A 20,523-nucleotide genomic window follows, 5' to 3' on the forward strand; every position below is an offset into this window, starting at 1 on the left:
GGTTCCATGTCATCGGCATGACAAGAGGAATTATTGGCTCCCACTCCCTCTGTTGTTTAATGTATGCTCAGTTTCAAGAGACATCTATTATCACAGCCTCAGATCAGCGAGTTAATTGTACATTCAACAGTGGTATCAACCATATGAACTCTTTAGGAACAGACTCTAGGAGGAGGTCATTGGATTTAGGGGATTCAAGAAAACCCCTGAGCAACTTATCTTCTTCCTGGCGATTTGTGAGTGGTGGAATAACCAGCACATACATTTTGGTCCTCTGGTTTATACAAGTATTTATATCAGAGAGGAGCCCAATGCAAAATCCTAGAAATAGGAATCCCCAAAATTTGAGAAAGTCCAGATCCCAGCTCCATTCTAAACCTTAACACCTCAGAACTTTGGGAAAGTTTGGATCTTCTGAACTCTGCTGCTTTTATCTGTGTTGAACATCCATATAGTACAGTGTATGGAAATATTAGCATCATGTGTTTTTCTTACCCTGATCTGAGATATTGCTTGGTTAGTACCATTGCAGGGAGGAAAGAAGAAAGCCCCACCCATAATGCACCCAGCCATTGTGCAATGTATTTGAATGCTCCCGTCTGCACTTAGGAGTTTATATTGATTGGTTTTGTGCCAATGGGTCAGATTTTGAGTGGCGCAAATCAGCATAAATGCACTGAAGCTAGTGGAGTGATGCTGAGGATTTGGCCTTGAATTTTGCTCTTGGATGTAGAGTTTGGGTATCAATGTTTGCAAAGCAAGGTCTGTGGGCCTAACAAGATGTATTGTCAGTTTGAAAAGAAAAAACCGACAGGTTGGAACTTTGAGAGGCTCTGATGACATAAAACTGGGTAATAAAATTTGTCTGGGACCCTCAGCTCCCACTCGAGGGACCAAACAAACTCAGAACTATCCAGAAATGTAACGAGAGCCCTGAACTCTGGTAAGTGAGACCACCGTATCAGAAAAGAAATATTATTATCTCCCCAAGTTTAATACCCATCCGTGGCTATTTTGTTGAGTGGCAGGTGAGTTTCAGATTGATTATGTTTGCAGCAGAAGGGGTTAGTATTGTTACAGTCAGGCTGGATTTACCATAGCCCTGCAGACTCTGAGATGTCACCCATTTCGGGAGTCCTGGATATCGCCTTCCCGTCGGCAGAGTGCTGGCGCAGACCAGGATGAGCTGTAGCCAAGGTCAAGAAGGATGATTGTGATGATGATGGGATGACATTAATACTGCATCGAGGAGACATAATGGAGAATGGGAATGAAGACTCATCTGTCACAAACTCCTCATCCGTCAGCTGGAGGTTGGCAGTTGACATGGCAACGATGATTTTAGTTTGTTGTGCTGCTGCTCTGCTCAGTTTGCTGTGTTTCAGGAGGGACAGAGGAGCACGTCTGAGGAGTTGTTGTCCATAGCTGGCAACCCATGGGACCTGAGATGCTATCTCTCCTTCCAGCCATCTGGAGCTTGCACCCCGCATCCCCCCATCGTCTGAGCTTTCCCAACAGCCTGAATTCTCCCCACTAGCTGTCTGAGCTTCCCCATTCCCCACTCACTTTCTCACCTTCCCCTCTGCCTGCTTCTGAACACCCCATGTCCTCAACCCACCAGCTGATGTGGGCTCTCCTTCACTACCCACCCCCCTCCTGCGGTGCTCCCCTCATTTTTCTACCCCATCTCTTTTCTCTCTCGCAGATACAAACAACCTACACTGATCTTTTCCTGGACCAAGGGACGTTGTCTTCAAAAGTCCCAACTGAGACAAAGGAAAGACAGCCTCTGACTTCAGCAGGGTTTGGATCAGGCCCTTGGTCAATTGGATGGAAATTCACAGGTAAGCGACAATGCTGCTCATTGGCAAATTACTCCCAGTCCCTGCAGCACATGGCATGGTGAACGCTCCCAGTACCCCAAACTCCATGCAGCAGAGAGAAGGCACAATGAGAAACAATGAGCAGATCTCTTGGGAAAACAGGTTTTACTTCTTTTTATTACCTCTCTCTGCTGGGCTACTGCTAGGGGGAGGGATAGCTCAGTGGTTTGAGCATTGGCCTGTTAAACCCAGGGCTGTGAGTTCAATCCTTGAGGGGGCCACTTAGGGATCTGGGGCAAAATCAGTACTTGGTCCTGCTAGTGAAGGCAGGGGGCTGGACTCGATGACCTTTCAAGGTCCCTTCCAGTTCTAGGAGATAGGATATCTCCATTAATTTAATTTAATTTAATTTTACCTGCCAGAAGTCCAGGCTCAGTGCAGAGAACTGCCTGTTGCAAGAATGGCTGGATTCTTTTTGCTTATTTTCTGTGTTTCTAGTTCTTATCTGTTGCTTTAAAACAAAATGTTAATTGTTAAGGGTGTCTGCCAAAGTCCAGGCATTGGCTGGAGAGTTAAACCCAAGTGATATAATTTTGGTTGAGTTACATAGACTCTGCCTTTATCAGAGTAACATCAGAGTTTGCCTTGCTGTGACTGCTATCAGCAATTGGCATACCCTACAGAACCTGGTACTGAACAGTCCGCAAGTTCAAAGCCTCTTTGTCATCAAAGTACATTAGCTTGTAACTAATTACGTCCAAGCATTATCGGGACCAGTTCCTCCTTTTAAACACACTTAATAACTCCATCGTTGAAGGTTCTGGGCATAAAAACAACCACTTTGAATAAACTCCCCAAAGACACATGCTGCAATAGGTAAGGAATTGAACTAGACCCCTTGGGTCCCCGTTGGCAAGTAGCTGGAGTGAATGTGTTGGTTACATTTTCCAAATGATTAAAACACCAGGGTTTTTGTATTTCACAAGTGCTGCTGGCATAGTACGCCATCATTAAAGAAGGAGCTAGAAAGCTGGATTGTGCCATAAAAGAAGGGCCCAGACCATTACACATTGAAGTCCATGGAAAGACTCCGATTAAGTTCAATGGGTGTTGAATCAGGCCCCAAACATTCTTGGGATAGCTAGATACAAATCTGAGGAGCAAACTGTAACTCGCGTGATGGGTTACCCACACCACCCCGGGAAGGCTTATCAGCCTGGGTTTGTAGGAGCTGAAGTGGAAGCCTGATCACAATAGCTCCAAATATATCTATAAATGATGTCAAACATTAAGATGCACTAAGAAAATGCCTCACTGAGAATGTTACAAACACATTGTCTGTGCATTAAGGACTCTGCATAGCTAATCGGATGTTTTTCTGTATCTCTTTCCTCTTGTCCTTTTATTATTAAAGCTATTTGCATGGAAACAAGAGCTTTGCTTGTAAAATGCTTATCTGTTCCTATTGCTTATTCTATACTCAAGGGAACAGTTTTCTCTCTGTGGCATCAAGAACCATTTACCCAGCATCCCATTGCGATATCAACCCTGTAATGAAAGTTTGTGATTTCCACTGGGAAACATATGGTCAGTCAGACAAAAGAGAGCTTCTTTCTAGTTCTGATCACTGTGTGTGTACAGCTCCTCTCCCTTCTTCCATGATTTAGGGAGCACATGGGGTCTAGTGGTTACAGCAGGAGCGTGGGAGCCCAAACTTCCAATAGAACTTAAAATCACTTCTTTACAGTCCTTCTTTCATCTATTGGTAGAGCTAGTCACATTTTTTTGGACAAACTGCTTTTTTAGGCGAAAAATGCTGGTTTTGTCAAAACCAAAACTGTTCGAGAAATAAGGGTTGGTTTTGACGAAACTCCCAAACTGAAACCAAGTTTTGAAATTGTCACAATGTCCTGGTTTTGACATTTTCCAAACAACAAGCATTGGGTCTTTTTGAGTCAAAACAACTTTTGCTTTAGACATTTGGTAAAATTTAGAATAAAAATAAAAGTTAAAGAAAAGAAGGCCAAAATGGAAAGAAAACATTTCAACATTATCAAAATGAAACGTTTTAACTAGCCTGAAGTGATCCAGGAAGCATGTGAGAGTCCAGTGGTCAGCGCAGGAGATGAGTTATCTGTATTCATGAGTTCTATTCCCACTGGGTCACTATGTTGTTACGAAGGGCAAGTCATTTAGACCAGCGTTTTTAAACTTGGGCTCTTAAATTAGGCAACTAAATCCATATTTAAACACTTAAATAACAGTGGCCTGATTTTCAGAAGTGCTGAGCATCCACAAATGTCACTAAAATTAATGGGACCTGCAGGCACTCAGCAAACATTGAAAATCAAGCCACTTTTTTAGGTGCTTCAATACCGTGTTTGAACCCGAGGGGGACAGACCCTCAACTGGCATAACCCAGAAATCAATGGAATTTTGCTGATTTGCCCCACATGGGGATCGGGCCCAGGTTTTTGGTTGGGCCGATGACTGATTCACTCTGGCTCATCCCACTGATACAGTCCTTGTCGTTCCCGAGCACTAAAATTTACCCCAAATTACAACAAAACAAATCAACCAGTGCCATTTGAATTTTTTCTTTTCTTTTTTAATTTCCTTTTTCACAGTGTGACTGACATCCCTGTGCTGCCTGGGATTGATGGGAGTGTGCCAACCTCCAGCTGCAGGCTCTGTGTCTTTGTGCATTAGGGACAAAAAAATATCTGTGTACAAGTACCTTGACAGAAAGGGAGAACAGAGGAAAAATGCAGGCCTACGGCTTCTCATCCAAACGAAGCCGCACAAAAGAAGAAGCTAACACAGTGGAAAACCTCATGTCTGCAAAGCACCAAGGAGGAAATCAACACAACTTTAAGAGGTAGCAGACAGGGAATAGATTACAGCACTTTTAAATTAAAGGTGTTATGGGGCTCCTGGAGGGAACTGGCTGGGAGTAAGAAAGGAATTTGGTGTAGTTAGACTCACTGCACTCGTGAATCACCTACACTGTCTGGGTCCATTAAGCTTGTGTCTTACAACGCCCTCAAAATGCAGACAGAATCATTCAGTATCAGTGACAGCCTGTTTATCTAATCTCAAATGACCTTTCGCAGAGGAGGCTCCACAGGCGACATGAATATTTACAATCCCAATGTTCCTGACCATCATCCCTTTAATTGCAATTAAAGGTGTTGTCGTGGTTCTGGTGAATGGCCTTCAGGTTGATTTACGTGGTCAAACAGCAGGTGTGTTTATGGGAGTTATTGATGGTAATATTGGCAGTGGAGTTTTCTGTTCTATGAAATGAAAACGTAAGCAAAGGAAAGGTTGGTGTATATGTAAGCGGGGGAATAGTCCAGCTGTTGTGGGGAACTTTCCAGGTTTATACCCTACCCCGGTGAAATGGGCTAATGAAAGTATCTGAAAGTACCTCGCTCCCACTTCCTTTACCCAGAGTCCTGCCTGACCTCGAGGACTCCCCTTCTACTCTCCCGTGTGGCAGAGTCCTCATAACCCCGACAAGGCTGGGCCCAGGATTCCTGGGGGGCTCGACTCCCAACCTTGTTGTGGTCACTTAGGATAGGGGCTAGGGTGTCCCCACTCTGGGCTGCTCTCTCTGCACAGGACGCTTCTCTGACCCACTGATCATTACATACAGTTCAAAGCAAATATGATTTATTAAACAGCAATCAATTAAAAAAGAAGGGGAAATGGGAAAGTTTAAAAGAAAACCCGTCACCCCGCTCTGGGAGCTAGCAACCAAAAAACCCCACTGAGTTTTAGTAAGGGGCCAACAGTCCCTTACATATAGTATGGGGGATGTGCAGAGTTCAAAAATGTGCTGGGTCCTAGGGGCCAGAATTTGTTTTTGTTTACATTGGCTTTAAATCCAGAGCAACCCCAGAATTGTTAGTCTGGATTCACATCAAATCTCATGTACATTGGTGTATAACTGGAGTAACCTTAATAGTTATTCTGGATTTACATCTAATCTTATTTACATTAGTATCAGCCCAGAGTAAACTTGATAGAATTAGTCTGGATTTATATGTGATCTCATGTACATTACTGTCAATCTGGAGTAACCCCAGAAGAGTTGCTCTGGATTTCCATCTGAATTCACTCAGTCTGGAATATCTCCAACAGTTACTTGGCTTGGTGTGTAATATTTTACAGTAATTTCAACTGCAATTTTTAATTGATATTGACATATAAAATAAAAATATAAATTCAATGCTTGTGAAACTCAGCCAGCTCTGCCAATGCATATCAGTCCTTCCCTACAGCAACCCTTGCTATTCCAGCCCCAGGCCCCCACCCAGCTCTGCCAAAACACCTCAATCCCTCCCTCTAGCAACTTGGACTGTTCCAGTTCTGCCAATCTACCCCAGTTGGCATAATCCCTGGTCCTGAGGATAGAGCTTGGCTAAAACACTTCAGAACCCCTTGCTTTTCCATTCCTGTCCTCCACATCAGTGAACCTCCACCCTCTTTCCTTCAGTACCTCCAACTATTGCTGACCTGGTCCCCTGCTGCACAGAGACCCTCTGCCATTCTACATTGTTGGATGGTCTTTTAATGTGCATTAGTGGGGGCTGGGGTGAATTGAAAAAAAAAACATCAAAGTCCTCTTTGGTTGTGAGAGATCAGAATTGGTATTAAGGTCTCCAGAGGTGAGATTTGATGCATTCATAGAATCATAGAATCATAGAATATCAGGGTAAGAAGGGACCTCAGGAGGTCATCTAGTCCAACCCCCTGCTCAAACCAGGACCAATCCCCAACTAAATCATCCCAGCCAGGGCATTGTCAAGCCTGCCCTTAAAAACCTCTAAGGAAGGAGATTCCACCACCTCCCTAGGGAACTCATTCCAGTGCTTCACCACCCTCCTAGTGAAAAAGTTTTTCCTAATATCCAACCTAAACCTCCTCCACTGCAACTTGAGACTATTACTCCTTGTTCTGTCATCTGGTACCACTGAAAACAATCTAGATTCATCCTCTTTGGAACCCCCTTTCAGGTAGTTGAAAGCAGCTACCAAATCCCCCCTCATTCTTCTCTTCTGCAGACTAAACAATCCCAGTTCCCTCAGCCTCTCCTCATAAGTCATGTGCTCCAGCCCCCTAATCATTTTTGTTGCCCTCCGCTGGACTCTTTCCAATTTTTCCACATTCTTCTTGTAGTGTGGGGCTCAAAACTGGACACAGTACTCCAGATGAGGCCTCACCAATGTCGAATAGAGGGGAATGATCACATCTCTCCATCTGCTGGCAATGCCCCTACTTATACAGCCCAAAATGCCATTAGCCTTCTTGGCAACAAGGACACACCGTTGACTCATATCCAGCTTCTCAGCCACTGTAACCCCCAGGTCCTTTTCTGCAGAACTGCTGCCTACCCATTCAGTACCTAGTCTGTAGCAGTGCATGGGATTCTTCCGTCCTAAGTGCAGGACTCTGCACTTGTCCTTGTTGAACCTCATCAGATTTCTTTTGGCCCAATCCTCTAATTTGTCTAGGTCCCTCTGTATTCTATCCCTATCTTCCAGCGTATCTACCACTCCTCCCAGTTTAGTGTCATCTGCAAACTTGCTGAGGGTGCAGTCCACGCCATCCTCCAGATCATTAATGAAGATATTGAACAAAACCGGCCCAGGACCGACCCTTGGGGCACTCCGCTTGATACCGGCAGCCAACTAGACATGGAGTCATTGATCACTACCCGTTGAGTCGTAGTTTTGCATCCTGCTTCTCTCTAATTCTTAATTAACGATGCTCAGCTGAAGTTTGTAGCTATATACAGAAGAGAACAGGACTTCTTTAGTTTCCCTTTGCCTTAAGATTTTGCTTTTGGTAGCTCTTAGGAGACGTTTGGCATGTCTTAGAGCTGACATGGAGATGTGCCTGCCATACCTTCCCATATAGAAAAGCCTTATAAAGTATGCCCTTTCTATAGATTGTTTTGAACCATCCTATATAATTACTTAGATTGTAAGATTTGGGGAAGGGGCAAGGATTGTCTGTGTGTATGTGTGTAGTGCCTAGCACATCAGGGTCCCAGTCACGGATTGAGGCCCCAGATGCTAATTTAATATTGATGATGATAATAATAATAATAATAATTAATGACTTAATAGGGGCCTAAATGCTTATGGCAAAAACAAACAGCCTGATTCTCAGTTGATGTAAACTGGCATATTTTCACTCAAGCCAGCTCCCCCGGTTTACACCAGCTGAGAATTGAAACTATTGTGTCTCATAAAGCTTAAAGCAGCCTGCTTACTGAGGTAGAATAGAATGATTTTTTTAAAAACTCTGCTGTGTAGCTCTCCTTTCATCTGCCAATCTGTCAGTCTGACACTTGTCATGAACCATAACAAATATTTATTGGAATATTTAATGTAAAATTTTCCAAAAAAAAAATCATGGGGGTTTTTTTGGGCAAAATTTCAATTTTTTTGAAAGATGGTTATTCTAAATGCTGGTTGAAAAAGGGGAAAAATGTTTAAAAAATTATTAATTTTTTCCATCGGGTGTACTGATTTCATACCAGGGCAATGGCATTCACTAAGTCTTATGCCCAAATAAATCTGTTAGTCTTTAAGGTGCCACCGGACTCCTTGTTATTCACTACACTAGTTCAGCATTTCTCAAACTGGAGTCGCCACTTGTATAGGGAAAGCCCCTGGCAGGCCGGGCTGGTTTGTTTACCTGCCGCGTCTGCAGGTCCGGCCGATCGCGGCTCCCACTGGTCGCGGTTCGCTGTTCCAGGCCAATGGGAGCTGCTGGAAGCGGCGCAGGCCGAGGGACTTACTGGCCACTGCTTCCAGCAGCCCCCATTGGCCTGCAGCGGTGAATCGCGGCCAGTGGGAGCTGCGATCGGCCAGACCTGTGGACGGGGCAGGTAAACAAACCGGCCCAGCCCGCCAGGGGCTTTCCCTACACATGCGGCGACCCCAGTTTGAGAAACGCTGCACTAGTTAGTCCTGATTTGCACCAGTGTAACTAAAAGCAGAATCAGGCCCCTTGTAACCTGTTACATTTGAAGGTTATTCATGCAGCTGTAAGGAATTCCCTGCTGGCTCACTCTGATTCAGCCTTTTCAGGTGCATTTTGAAATCTACCAGGGGCATCCTTAAATAAATCCAGGTATCTCTGAAATCGCCCAGCTCATGTGATTTTGTAAATTCACCTCTAGATTATACCCCAATTCTGCTCAATTAACTCTGCAGTCTTACAACTGAACAATAGCTCCAAACTTCATGTTAACAGCAGATATGCTATTCCCTTCACAATGGCCTCATGCCTAGCTGAGTTGCCATCTATATCACCAGCATAGAACAGGCCAGTAAAATTCTTTACATTTATCAGAGTGATGAGTTCCACAGTTTGCAACTTGCCACCCCAGGAAAAAAAAAAGATCATTCTGTCAACACTCACATCTGGTCGCTCATTCAGCTATAATAGGATACAATTAATTATTTCAGCCTGCTGTCTATCTGTCAGTGCAGCATAAAGAATATTTTTGGTCTGCATTGTCTGTCTGTTTTTTTTAATATATAGCTGCTTTGGTTGCTTTATAATGGGGTTTATATTTTGTCCTACATTTTTCTTGTCTGTTTATTTCCCCCCTTTTAAAACATTCAATTCCTGTAGTCTACAGCCCTCCATCTTTCACTGCTGCTGGTCAGTTATCCACAAGAGATTACATTATTTCAAGTATAAGTGTGTTGCAGGTGCCGTCATAGGTGTCATGTGGCTTTGTAGCTAGTAGTTAGAGCAGGGGACTGGGAATCAGGTATATATTTCCTGCTGTCAGAGGGAGAGTGTAGTAGTAGTAGTAGTAGTAGTAGTAGTCATACTACTACTAACAGACTATACCAGGGATCGGCAACCTTTGGCACACGGCCCGTCAGGGAAATCCGCTGGCAGGCTCATCACTCTGATAAATGTAAAGAAGGAAATTGACCGGCTTGTTTACCAGGTTCGGCCGATCGCAGCTCCCGCTGGCCGCGGTTCGCTGTTCCAGGCCAATGGGCACTGCTGGAAGCGGCACGGGCCAAGGGATGTGCTGGCCACTGCTTCCCACAGCCCCCATTGGCCTGGAATAGTAAACCACAGCCAGTGGGAGCTGTGATCGGCCTGGCCCGCCAGCAGCTTTCCCTGACGGGCTGCATGCCAAAGGTTGCCGATCCCTGGACTATACTATACTAATAAATTAATAGACCAGTTTGTGCCTAGAAGTATCGGCCAAAATCAGGACCCCATAGTGCAAAGTGCCATACAGATATACTAGAGCAGACAGCCCCCGCCCCAAAGAACTTACAGCATAGACCAGGCAGACAGAGGGAGGGAGGGAAAACAGAGGGACAGAGCGATGGAGTCGTGTGCTGAAGGTAACAAAGCACTTCAATTGCCACACAAGGGATAGAATCCACCTCTCCTGATTTCTGGTGTGCTACCCACTAGAACACACTGCCTCTGCTCTGGTATCAGAGGACGAGAATCAGGACTCCTGGTTTTTGTTCCCTGGTCTGGGAGGCAAATGTTGCCTAGTGGTTACAGCGATTGGCCTGGGAATCAAGACTTTTGGGTTCTGTTCCCAGATCACCCATGGTGCTTTCCAGGAGACCACTTAGCTTCTCCCTGCCATGGTATCCCTCGCTGTAAAATGGATATAATAACTTACAGGGTGTGCTGTGACTAATTCAATGTTTGCAAAGCACTTTACGATTCCTTGGTGCAGAAATGCAGCATGTCCTTGTTGCTGCTATTAGATGTGCTGTCGTTTCCAAAGACTCTAGTAGCAGTGAGGTCAGAACAGCCTTTTCTCCGGCGGTATACTCCAGGTGGCAGCTGCTATAAAGGAGACAGATGTTTTGTTACAATTTTAGTGGAACTTTAATAGTTTTGTGAGATCTTGGGGAACAAAGGGCTAAGGTCAGCAACAAACTGCAATCTCCCAGAGCTGCAGAAGTGATTTTAACACGAGAAAAATGACTGTTTATTAGCGCTGGGTAGAGCTGGGGAAAATATTGCAAAAGAAAAAAAGGATGTGTGACCATTTGTTTGATATAAACCCCCCAAAGTGACTTGGTTGGTGTTTGCAAATCCCCTTTATCAACCCTCCATGAACCACGGGGCTAGCAAAGATTTGTCTGTAGGAATGTTCACAGAAAAACAGGTGATGCAAAGATGTGTGCAAACACGAGTATGTGCATCAGAGGAGAGCGTTGTTAATTTCCCTTGGTGCATATAGTGGTATGGCAACATGCCAGCTGTGATGCCAATACTAGCAGGTGGGAAGCAGCACAGAGGATCTATGCAAGGATTGAAATCCTGGCCCCATTAGAGTCAGTTTCCCCATTGCCTTCAATACAGCCCAGGGTTTCACACTGGGTTTTTAGCGACACCAGTGTAAACCTTTGGTGTGGACGCGATTTACACTGGTGCAGCATGATTTGTACCAGTACCACTTGCTCCACAGTACTAGCGTCGATTGTTTCTAAGTAAAGGAGTTGCAGTCATGCAGCTCCACCAGTGGCTAAAATCCCCATGGAAACGGAGTCCAAGAATACTTTTCTGGAGGTCCTGAAACTAGTGGGGTTTGAATTGCTTGGGCCCGTGGTTCAGATTCTGCTGACCCCTTGAGCCCATGGTTCTGATCCATTGTGCACAACATCCCATCCCATCCCAGTGCCTCATGGTGGGTTTGATTTCACTATTGCTAAACCATCCCTAAGAGAGGAACAATGAACCTCTCCCAAAAACATTTCCTTTGCCAGTGCCTTCCACTGCCTCTTTGTTCTTAAAATTACAAAGTATCCCCTTACATCTGCCCTTCTGCAACTTAAGACTGTGACGGTACAATTTCTTTTCTCTTTGTGGACCGGTGAGACTCAATCCCTGTCCCCTTATCAAAGGAATTCTCACACTGGATCAGACCAGGGATCCGTCTAGCCCTACATACCATCGCCAGTAGTGGCCAATACTTTCTGCTTCCCCTCTTTTCTCTAGTCCTAGATGTGTCTGGGTCTCTTAACCTCTCCCCGTAGGTCTTAATTTCAAAACCATTTCAAAACCAAACAAGCCAGGCTGACTAGTGGAATCGCTCCCTTTAACTGAACACAATTGGCCGTTCTCTGCTCAGAATCTGTATCCTATTCCACTGCTCGCTCCTCTTGGTGCATATTTGTGCTTTGCTGCATGGGAACAGCGTGTGCTAATCATCATCAAAATAACATGTGCTCACGTGTTCCCTTTCACACGAGGATCCCAAAGCGCTTTGAAAACGCGAGTTAGTGAATTCTCTCAATGCGTCGGTGAGATACTTGTAGGAGTGATACATTTTGCAGAACGGGAGAGTAAAATGGAAGGGCAGAAGCTAGTAAGAATCCACAAAGCAAATCAATGTCACAGCGGCGAATAGAACCCCAGACTTTTAGCTCCTAGTCCTCTGCTGAAATTACTAGACAGTGTCGCCTCCCTTGGTTAATTGGACCAATATGTTGTCTGCTAGCTGGGGACGTTGTGAATTCATAGGTTTTAGGGTTAGAAGGGATGGTTATGATCATTTAGTCTGACCTTCTGCATGACACAGGCCATAAATTTCACTCTGGTTTCGCTGCATGAAACCTGACAACTAGTGGTTGATCTGGAGGATAAATTTTAGAAGGACTTCCAGTCTTCTTTGCTATCTACCTTACCACCAAGGCACCAGATGGCTCTGGAACATAGCATGGCTGGTAATAAGGACTTTATAATAGTTCTCATTGCCACTATGTGCCTTGATTTACTAGCGAGATCTGATTGGATGGCAGCACAAAATAACATGTGGGGTCCGATGCATCGGTAGGTTTGCAGTTAGTGAAATATTAATAAAGAATGGAACCCCTGACTTTGTAATTTAGGACAGGGTTCAAAAATCAGGGATAGACCCCTTTCCCCTCTTTCCATTTATATAAAATCCACCCCCTTCCTCCAGCCACGTCTTCAGTTTTATACTCACCCCGAACAAAAGACCACCAAACCTATCTGCCTTTGGGTCTGTATGAATCAGGGCTGGATCATCAGTCAGACGCGAAGCTCTGCTACTGCTGTAAAGCTAAGCCCTTAAAATAATAACAAAACAACCCCAAAAACCATACGTTCCAGGCCTTCATCTCCTTTCAGAAGTCAAAGTCTGTATGAGGACTCTTACTTCCAGGACAATAACATCACGTCTTGGAAGTTTAACTCCTTGTTTGCATACAGATTTCTCTGAGAGCAGCTCTCTCTCTCGCTCTCGCTCTCTTTTTTAACCTTTTCTTTCCATTCTGTGGTTCTCATCAAAGCCATTTTTTTCAGGATTTTTTTTTTAAACCAGCAGCAGTGAAGGCTTCCTCAGTGAAGCCAAGACTCGCAGCACTGCTCAGCCTGACAGCAGATTGGAACGGCACAGGCTGGGAGTGGGCAAGGTCAGGGTGAAAAGTCATTTCACCCGATTACAAATCCCAATAACTTCATGTATTGAACTTTCTTCTACTGACTCAGTTGCGCCATTTACGAAGCCCCGAGGGAGGGTGGTTCTTTAGTAAACCACTAAAAGGGCTGCTCTGGTATAAACAGCCCAGGAAGGATCTGGGCTAAAACTGCCAAGGAGATAAATATCCCTCCACTTTTCCTCCCCTCTTCAGACAGCACATGCTGGAAGAGCATATGGTCCAAGAAAACCCTAGAGGACAAATTTCTACCTTGCCCTGAAGCGTGAGTGTTTATCTTCCTTCCACTCAGTTATTGCCTACAATTGCTCAGCTGTATGTGCAGGAGCGCCGCCAGCTTTTTTGCTGCCCTAGGCAGCGGAAAGTCCGGCCCCCGAAATGTCACCCCCGACAGAGGCGGCGGAAGGTCCTGCCCCCGAAATACCGCCAACGACCGGGGCGGCCGAAGATCTGGCCGCCGTGGTCACCGCCCCCCAAATGTTAGCGCCCTAGGCGACCACCTAGGTCAACTAGTGGGTTGCGCCGGCCCTGTGTATGTGGGGGTTGCTGCTTTGAAATGGACCCCGTGAGTCGTCTAGTCTGATAAGACATGTGGCTCCTTCAGGACAAAAGGAAATCCTTTGCACCATGCACCGAAATATACAATACTATGGCCAGGAGGAGAAATTCCCTCCTGAGCCCAGATGGTGATCAGCTTGTGCCTTGAAGTATGAGGACTGAGACCCTTTTAGAATTTCATTCTAGCCAGAGTAGCAACCCTTGAACCTCGTCACTCAGATGTGTTGATGTATTTTTACCTGCCTGGTCATCTTTATAATGTTCTTGTTTTTGTATGTAACATTTCTTTCCTTCCCCCCAAAAGGCAGAGCCATTCTTTGGGGTCTTGGGGGTGAGGCTGTAACTTGGGCTACACACCCAAGGGAACAAGGGGGAGTCTGACCATGCCTTACACACCTGTGTGGGCACACGGGAGTAAATAGACACGGGGAGTCTATCGACTCTGAAGCTGCAGGGAAAATTTCCAGGTCAGGTAGGTGTACCCGTGCTTGCTTCTTGAGCTAGGACACTAAAAATGGCAGCGTAGCCACGGACCACCCTAGGTGTAATCAAAGCTAGTGTCTGTACATCTACCTACGCTGGAAATTACCCCACAGAGCAGTGGGGTCAGGACTTAGTGGAAGGGGTGGGGAATGCTTAGAAGTTTGACTCCACCCTCCTACTCTCTGGCCAATGCAGGGAGCGGCTTGCACGGGCCAGCCGCGCATTCCCAGGCCAAGGAAGAAACAGGGAGGGACTAATTACTCGGAGGGTGTCTCCCTGTCTGTAGCGGCTCCCGGGCTGGTGCAGTTGGCACCTGACCCGTTGCTCGGGGTACTGAGCACGATCCAGCGTCCTGAATGTCTAAGGGGCTAATGCAGCGGAGCGTGAAGTCGGCTTTTTGTAGAACAGTAGCCAATATTTCCAACGGCAGTCACAGCCAGGATGATCTTTAAGCTAAATGCTATTTAAATTGCTGTATCTCCGCTGCTGCGGGAGCCGAGCACCTCATCTTAGCATGCTAAATATACCTTATTAATTGCCTTGCTCTTTCCATACACCAGAGGCTGGAGCATCGTTAAATACACTAGGAACATTTATTCCTTGCAGTTTTGTTCCTTATTAAGCTGTTCTTTTGTATAATGGCTTCTCTATATGGGATAGGGCTGGATTTGGAGCGCTGCTACGTGGCTTTCTTCTCCTCTGTCCGCCAAGGCAAACCATTATTAATTAATATTCCTTGCTTTATCTTTGTTTGCATCTGCGTCTAAGGGAACCAGCATCACAGGGGTTGGAGCCATGAGTGGCTTTCCTTTTAAGAGCATTTGTTTCTAGACTGTTGTTACTTGTATTACAGTAGAACCTACTGGCCCCAACCCGGATGCTAGGCACTGTCCAAAGCGAGAGTCAGGCCCTGTCCAAAATTTTATGATCCAAATACGCAAAGCAGGTGCTATATTGTTCTCCTTTTACAAAGGGGAGACTAGGCTCATCTCAGCAATGACAGTCCAGTGTGCAAGTCATTGATTGGTAAATGCATTGGAAGAGCTTGGATTTGAGAGGCAGGGAGGCCTACTAGATAGAACACTAGGTTGGCACTCTGGGGATCTGAGTTCTTTCCCAGCGCTGCTACTGGCCTTCTGGGTCACCTTGGGCAAGTCACTTCTGCTCTGTGCCTCAGTTTCCCCATGCATAGGATGGCGATAAAGATACCGACCTCCTTTGTGAAGCACTTTGAGATCTATGGATGAAAAACTGTTACGCAAGAGCTGGGTGTTCTTCTGCTTCTCTTGTTTATACTGGTGCCAATCAGGAGAGATATTACTGAAAGTCAGACCAGTGTTAGACTGGCCTGGAAGGAGGACTGAGCTCATTTCAAACTCAAGGGACCATCAGCCACTATACCAACCCCCACCCTCTCCTCTGTTCTGAAATGGAAGGTGTCCTAGGAGACTTTAGCCCCTTTGCATTGGGCCTGCATACGCTCCTAGCCAGGAGTTGGCTAGGACTGTCAAAGGGAGTTAGGTACCCAAATACATCCATTGTGCTCCTTTGAAAATCCCAACCTGCATCCTTGTTGCTGCAGAGAAGGAAAGCTGAAATAGCATTTTTCTGGCTGTAGCAAACATTTTCTGGATGGCAGCCTGACTGTACTCCACCCTACCAGCCAGATCCGGGGGATGGGCTTAAGTTAAGAGTAAAGAAACCTCTGAGTTCCAGCTAGTGTATTTTTTATGAGGGCCTCTTCTGTTTTACAGCCCTATTTGTTCTTGCAGTAAAGATAGTGAAGCACCCTGCAGAGCGGTATTCGGTCCATACATCTGCAACGGTCAAGCCTTGCCAATCTCTCCCATAGCCACAATGAAGCAGCTGTGAATGGGGAAAATGTGAGTGCAAATGAGCATGTTTGGAGGGACCCAAGGCTGCGGGGTGGAGCCAATGGCCGCTAAGGGCATCTTGCAAGGAGCATTCCCTGTGCCGACTGAATCAAACACAGAGCATCCTGTTTTGTTTCCAGAATGAAAGCTCCTTGGTGCTCTTCCTTAAACAACTGAGCCCCTAAGGGGAGGTTTTCTAGTCTGCTTCCCTCCCTGAATGCATTTGTCAAAGGAAAAAAATACAACAGCAATCATCAGCAACAAACTGTTGCATTATAAATATCCCGCCGTTGGAAATAAACCCTGCAAAATTCATCACAGCCTCCGCACAATGGTACCTCATGGGATTTCAGCTCCTCTGGCTTTAATGGGGCCTAATGGCCCCCCTGTTGCACAGAGGTCTCTTTCTGTTCATGTGTCAAGTCGCTGTGGTTCCTGGGGTGTATTGTTCGATGTAACAGCATTTAATGTGCCTGATGTTTGTCATGCACCGTTAGCATGCGATGAGCTGCTGGGAGAGGGACTCATGAACACTCAGTAAATAAATGCAAAGGAGATCTTCCCTGCAGTATTAATCATGTAATATGCTTTTAATAAAACAAGCTGTTTGGACAAAATGTACCCTGCCGCAGTATACTACGGAGTAGCATCTCAGAGTGGGACCTTTTGTATTTGTCTTCGTTAATAATGTACTCTGGACTTGTTTGGAAATGAGCATAGCTTAGAAAAAAAATGAATTTCTATGTTCCATGTCCTATAGCTATACTGGAAGCCAGATTTTCCAAAGAACTTGTGTCTGCATTTATCTAGCAGCGTGGCCTGCTGGCTAAAATACTGGGAGATTTGAGTTCTGATCCTGGTTCTGCCACTGACCCGCTGTTTGACCTGGGGCAAGTCACTTCACCTCTCTCAGTCTCTATTTTGCCTCCAATAGATCTTGTCTATTGAAATCGTAAGCACTCTAGGGCAGGGATATTCCCTAAGTATGTATTTTATGAAGTGCCTAGCATGAGACAGCCCTGATCTCAGAAGGCCTTGAGACACGACTGGAATGCTATTATAAATAGGTTTTTTGCACCTGGTCTCATTTTAGCATGAAAATATTGCAAAAATAGGACTGATCTTGAATTCTCAGGGAGCATTTCAAAGTTGTGTGTGCTACTTCACTTTTCTAAGTAGGAAATACCTTATTTCCCATGGCTGGTCCTGCCACATGGAAGGTTTCTATCTATCCAAGGTACTTATGTTGTATGCTCGCCCCCACCTTAACATACTATCTTTATCTACCCACATAATACCCCCTTACAGGGTAGCGCAGTGCTATTATCCCCATTCTACAGATGGGGAAAATGAAGTAAAGACAGGCTAAATGGTTTACCCAAGGTCAGACACAGAGTATGTGGCAGAGCAAGGAATTAAGCGCTGGTCTCCAGAGTACCACCCTTGGCACTCTAACCACTGAGCCATCCTTCCTCTAATTACATAAAAACTAGCAATGGTAAAGCCTTGAGCTTGCAATTGGATCTTCATGGGCAGCCCTTCCAGCCGTGCACACTTCTGGTTGGAACGGAGTTCTGAGTAGATGCAGGAATCAGTCCAAGTGGATCAGACTGCAGGATCGGGACCTGCCTTTTACTCTCTGATGGCAGACAGTTGTATTGCTGCCGTGCTCAGAAGATACGGAAGATGGCCTTGTAACCATTAGCTGGGTACCATATAGTGATATTGTCTTTATAGCACAGAGAGTGAACGCTGCTTCACAGCATCCATAAACTCCAGCATTGAGTAAGGGACTGACAGAGCTTGGCTAGTTCAGTCTAATTAACCTCTGTTGCGATGTGTACTGGGCTCTGTGCTAACGTACAATCTCACCCAGATTTAAATTGATTATGCAGTGAATTCCAGCATAATTTAAAAGTGCTGGTTTGGGCCTTTTGATAGAAAATGGCTTTTTCTGTTTTCAGCACAAAAATATTGGCTTAACGAGGATAATAGGATTTTTCCCCCACTCCTTCACTCTTTCCCCATATGTGCATGTGCTTTAATTAAAGGTACGCAGAATTCCACAGCTTGGTAAGACTGAGCTGCTGGCTTTGTGATACACACGCACATAAACACACATCCACACACTCACGCCAGTGCAACTGCTTGGAAAAATTAAATAGACCTGAATCAACTTGCTGGAGGCTTTTGAAATCAAACATTTCACAGCTAATCCCCTACGGACACCTCTGTTCAGCCTGATGCAGGATAAATAGTACTGTAAGTTGGTAAACATGGGGTCATGTTAAAACATTGCGTTTAGGTTTGGTTGTCATAAGTGTAATTGTTTACCAACTAATAGTTTGGAACCCAAACGCACTTTGATTCATTACTTAACTATATTATTAATGAAAACAAATCTAAACGCTACTCTGGTCGTTCGAATTTTTTGCTTTGGGAATTGGAAATTAAAACTGTAACCAAGTTGTGCAGCCTTTTGAGTGGATCTAAAGTTGCTGCAAATGTAAGATGTTTGTAAAAACGTGTCCCCTGGAACATTATTGGAAGTCAGTAGAAGACTCTTTCAGATGGCCTTGTTGCTTATGATTCCTCTGAATGTATAAGCAGTTAGCACTTTGACAGATGCTTGTTGTTAGCTTCGATGTAGTTCTTTTCAGAAGCTGAGCATGTCACAAGCAAAGTCAGCTTCTTGCCTGACTTAGTCTCTTTCTGAATGAGCAAAATCACACAGCATACACCCGCACAACCAACCAACCAAACAAACAGACAATGTTGCACGGTGCCAAAATATAACATCCTGCAGAAGCAAATGAATTAAAGAGACACTGGTGAAAATTGGCTAGAAACGCCGGTTTTCTTTTCTAAAATCAAAAGAAAGATTTCAAAGTTTAAAAGGGGAAAGTTATATTTGTAAGATGAACATTTTTATTATTTACGGTAGCGCTTCGGAACTCTAGTCATGGACCAGGATCCCATTGTGCTAGGTGCTGTACAAATACAGAACAAAAAGACAGACCCTGCCCCAAACAGCTTACAATCGAAGCATAAGACAGAAGACTACCACATGTATCGACACCCCCAAGCTGGCTTTGATCCGGCTAGCTTGAATAACAATAGCAGCGAAGCCGGGCAGCACTGGCTAACTGGTTGTACGTCACCACGCATGCTGCTGCGGTTTCACTGCTATCGCCATTGGAGCTAGCTAGATGAAAGCTAGCTCAGGTGTGTCTACGCATGCTGCAGTCACACCTCTGATTGCAATGCAGACGTGCCCTCCACTGCCCTAAATCCGCAGCTGTAAATCCGTTGAGTTCAACAGAGCTCTGCTGATTTGCACCAGCTGAGGGTCTGGACCAAAGTCTCCGCACTAGCGACAGGCTTTCTGTTGAATTTCTTCAGGAACAAATAGGAAAAAAATTCTTCCATGTGCCTGTTAAACCCTCTTCTGGAAGGGTGTTTATTCCCATGCCCTGAACTGAATATTTCATTCAGAGCCAAACTACCTATTCTGGTGTTAATCACGCCGGTGCCTCCAAGCTTTCTCTCATCCTCCCTGCCTCATGCTAGCAGTGAATTAATCAAGACTTACAAGCATTACGGAACTCAAAATAAGCCCATTGTAGGGCCGGCCTTAGCAGCATCCATTTGATAATTTACTTTAAGTCTTGGGCTCTAATAACCTAATCGTACGGATTTGGGGAAGGAGGCGAGGAATTTGTTTGTTTTTGCCCCAGCCACAGGTGATATTTAAGCGAAGAAAGACAAATTAATCCCATTTTCTGATTTAGTCTTACAAAGGATATGCAAATGGCATCAGCAGCTGATCAAAATGCTGATGATTACCGGATTGCTAAGAGTGCATACGAAAACAGTCCCCATGGAAAGCCGTGTTGTTCTCGTGCCTGAGCAACACTCATGCAGAAGTGTTACCCAGGTGGATCAGGGAACCAGGCGCTCGCCTGCAGGGACATGCTGAACGTCCAGGCCTTCATTTAGGTCAAATGTAGAGATGAATTGGGCGGTCAAGTACTGGTGCATATTTGTCTGCATCAGGAGAGCATGGCATTACTGAGACAAGAATAGGGTGACCAGACAGCATGTGTGAAAAATCGGGACGGGGGTGGGGGGTAATAGGAGCCCATATAAAAAAAAAAGCCCCAAATATCAGGACTGTCCCTATAAAATCGGGACAGCTGGTCACCCTAGACAAGAACCAGGACTGGAAGAGCTGTGGTACATAGATTCGAAGGCCAGAAGGGATCCTTATGATTATCTAGTCTGACTTCCTGCATAACACAGGTC

This window comes from Chrysemys picta, chromosome 23 (assembly GCF_011386835.1).
Source record: "Chrysemys picta bellii isolate R12L10 chromosome 23, ASM1138683v2, whole genome shotgun sequence".
NCBI classification, from domain to species: domain Eukaryota; kingdom Metazoa; phylum Chordata; order Testudines; family Emydidae; genus Chrysemys; species Chrysemys picta.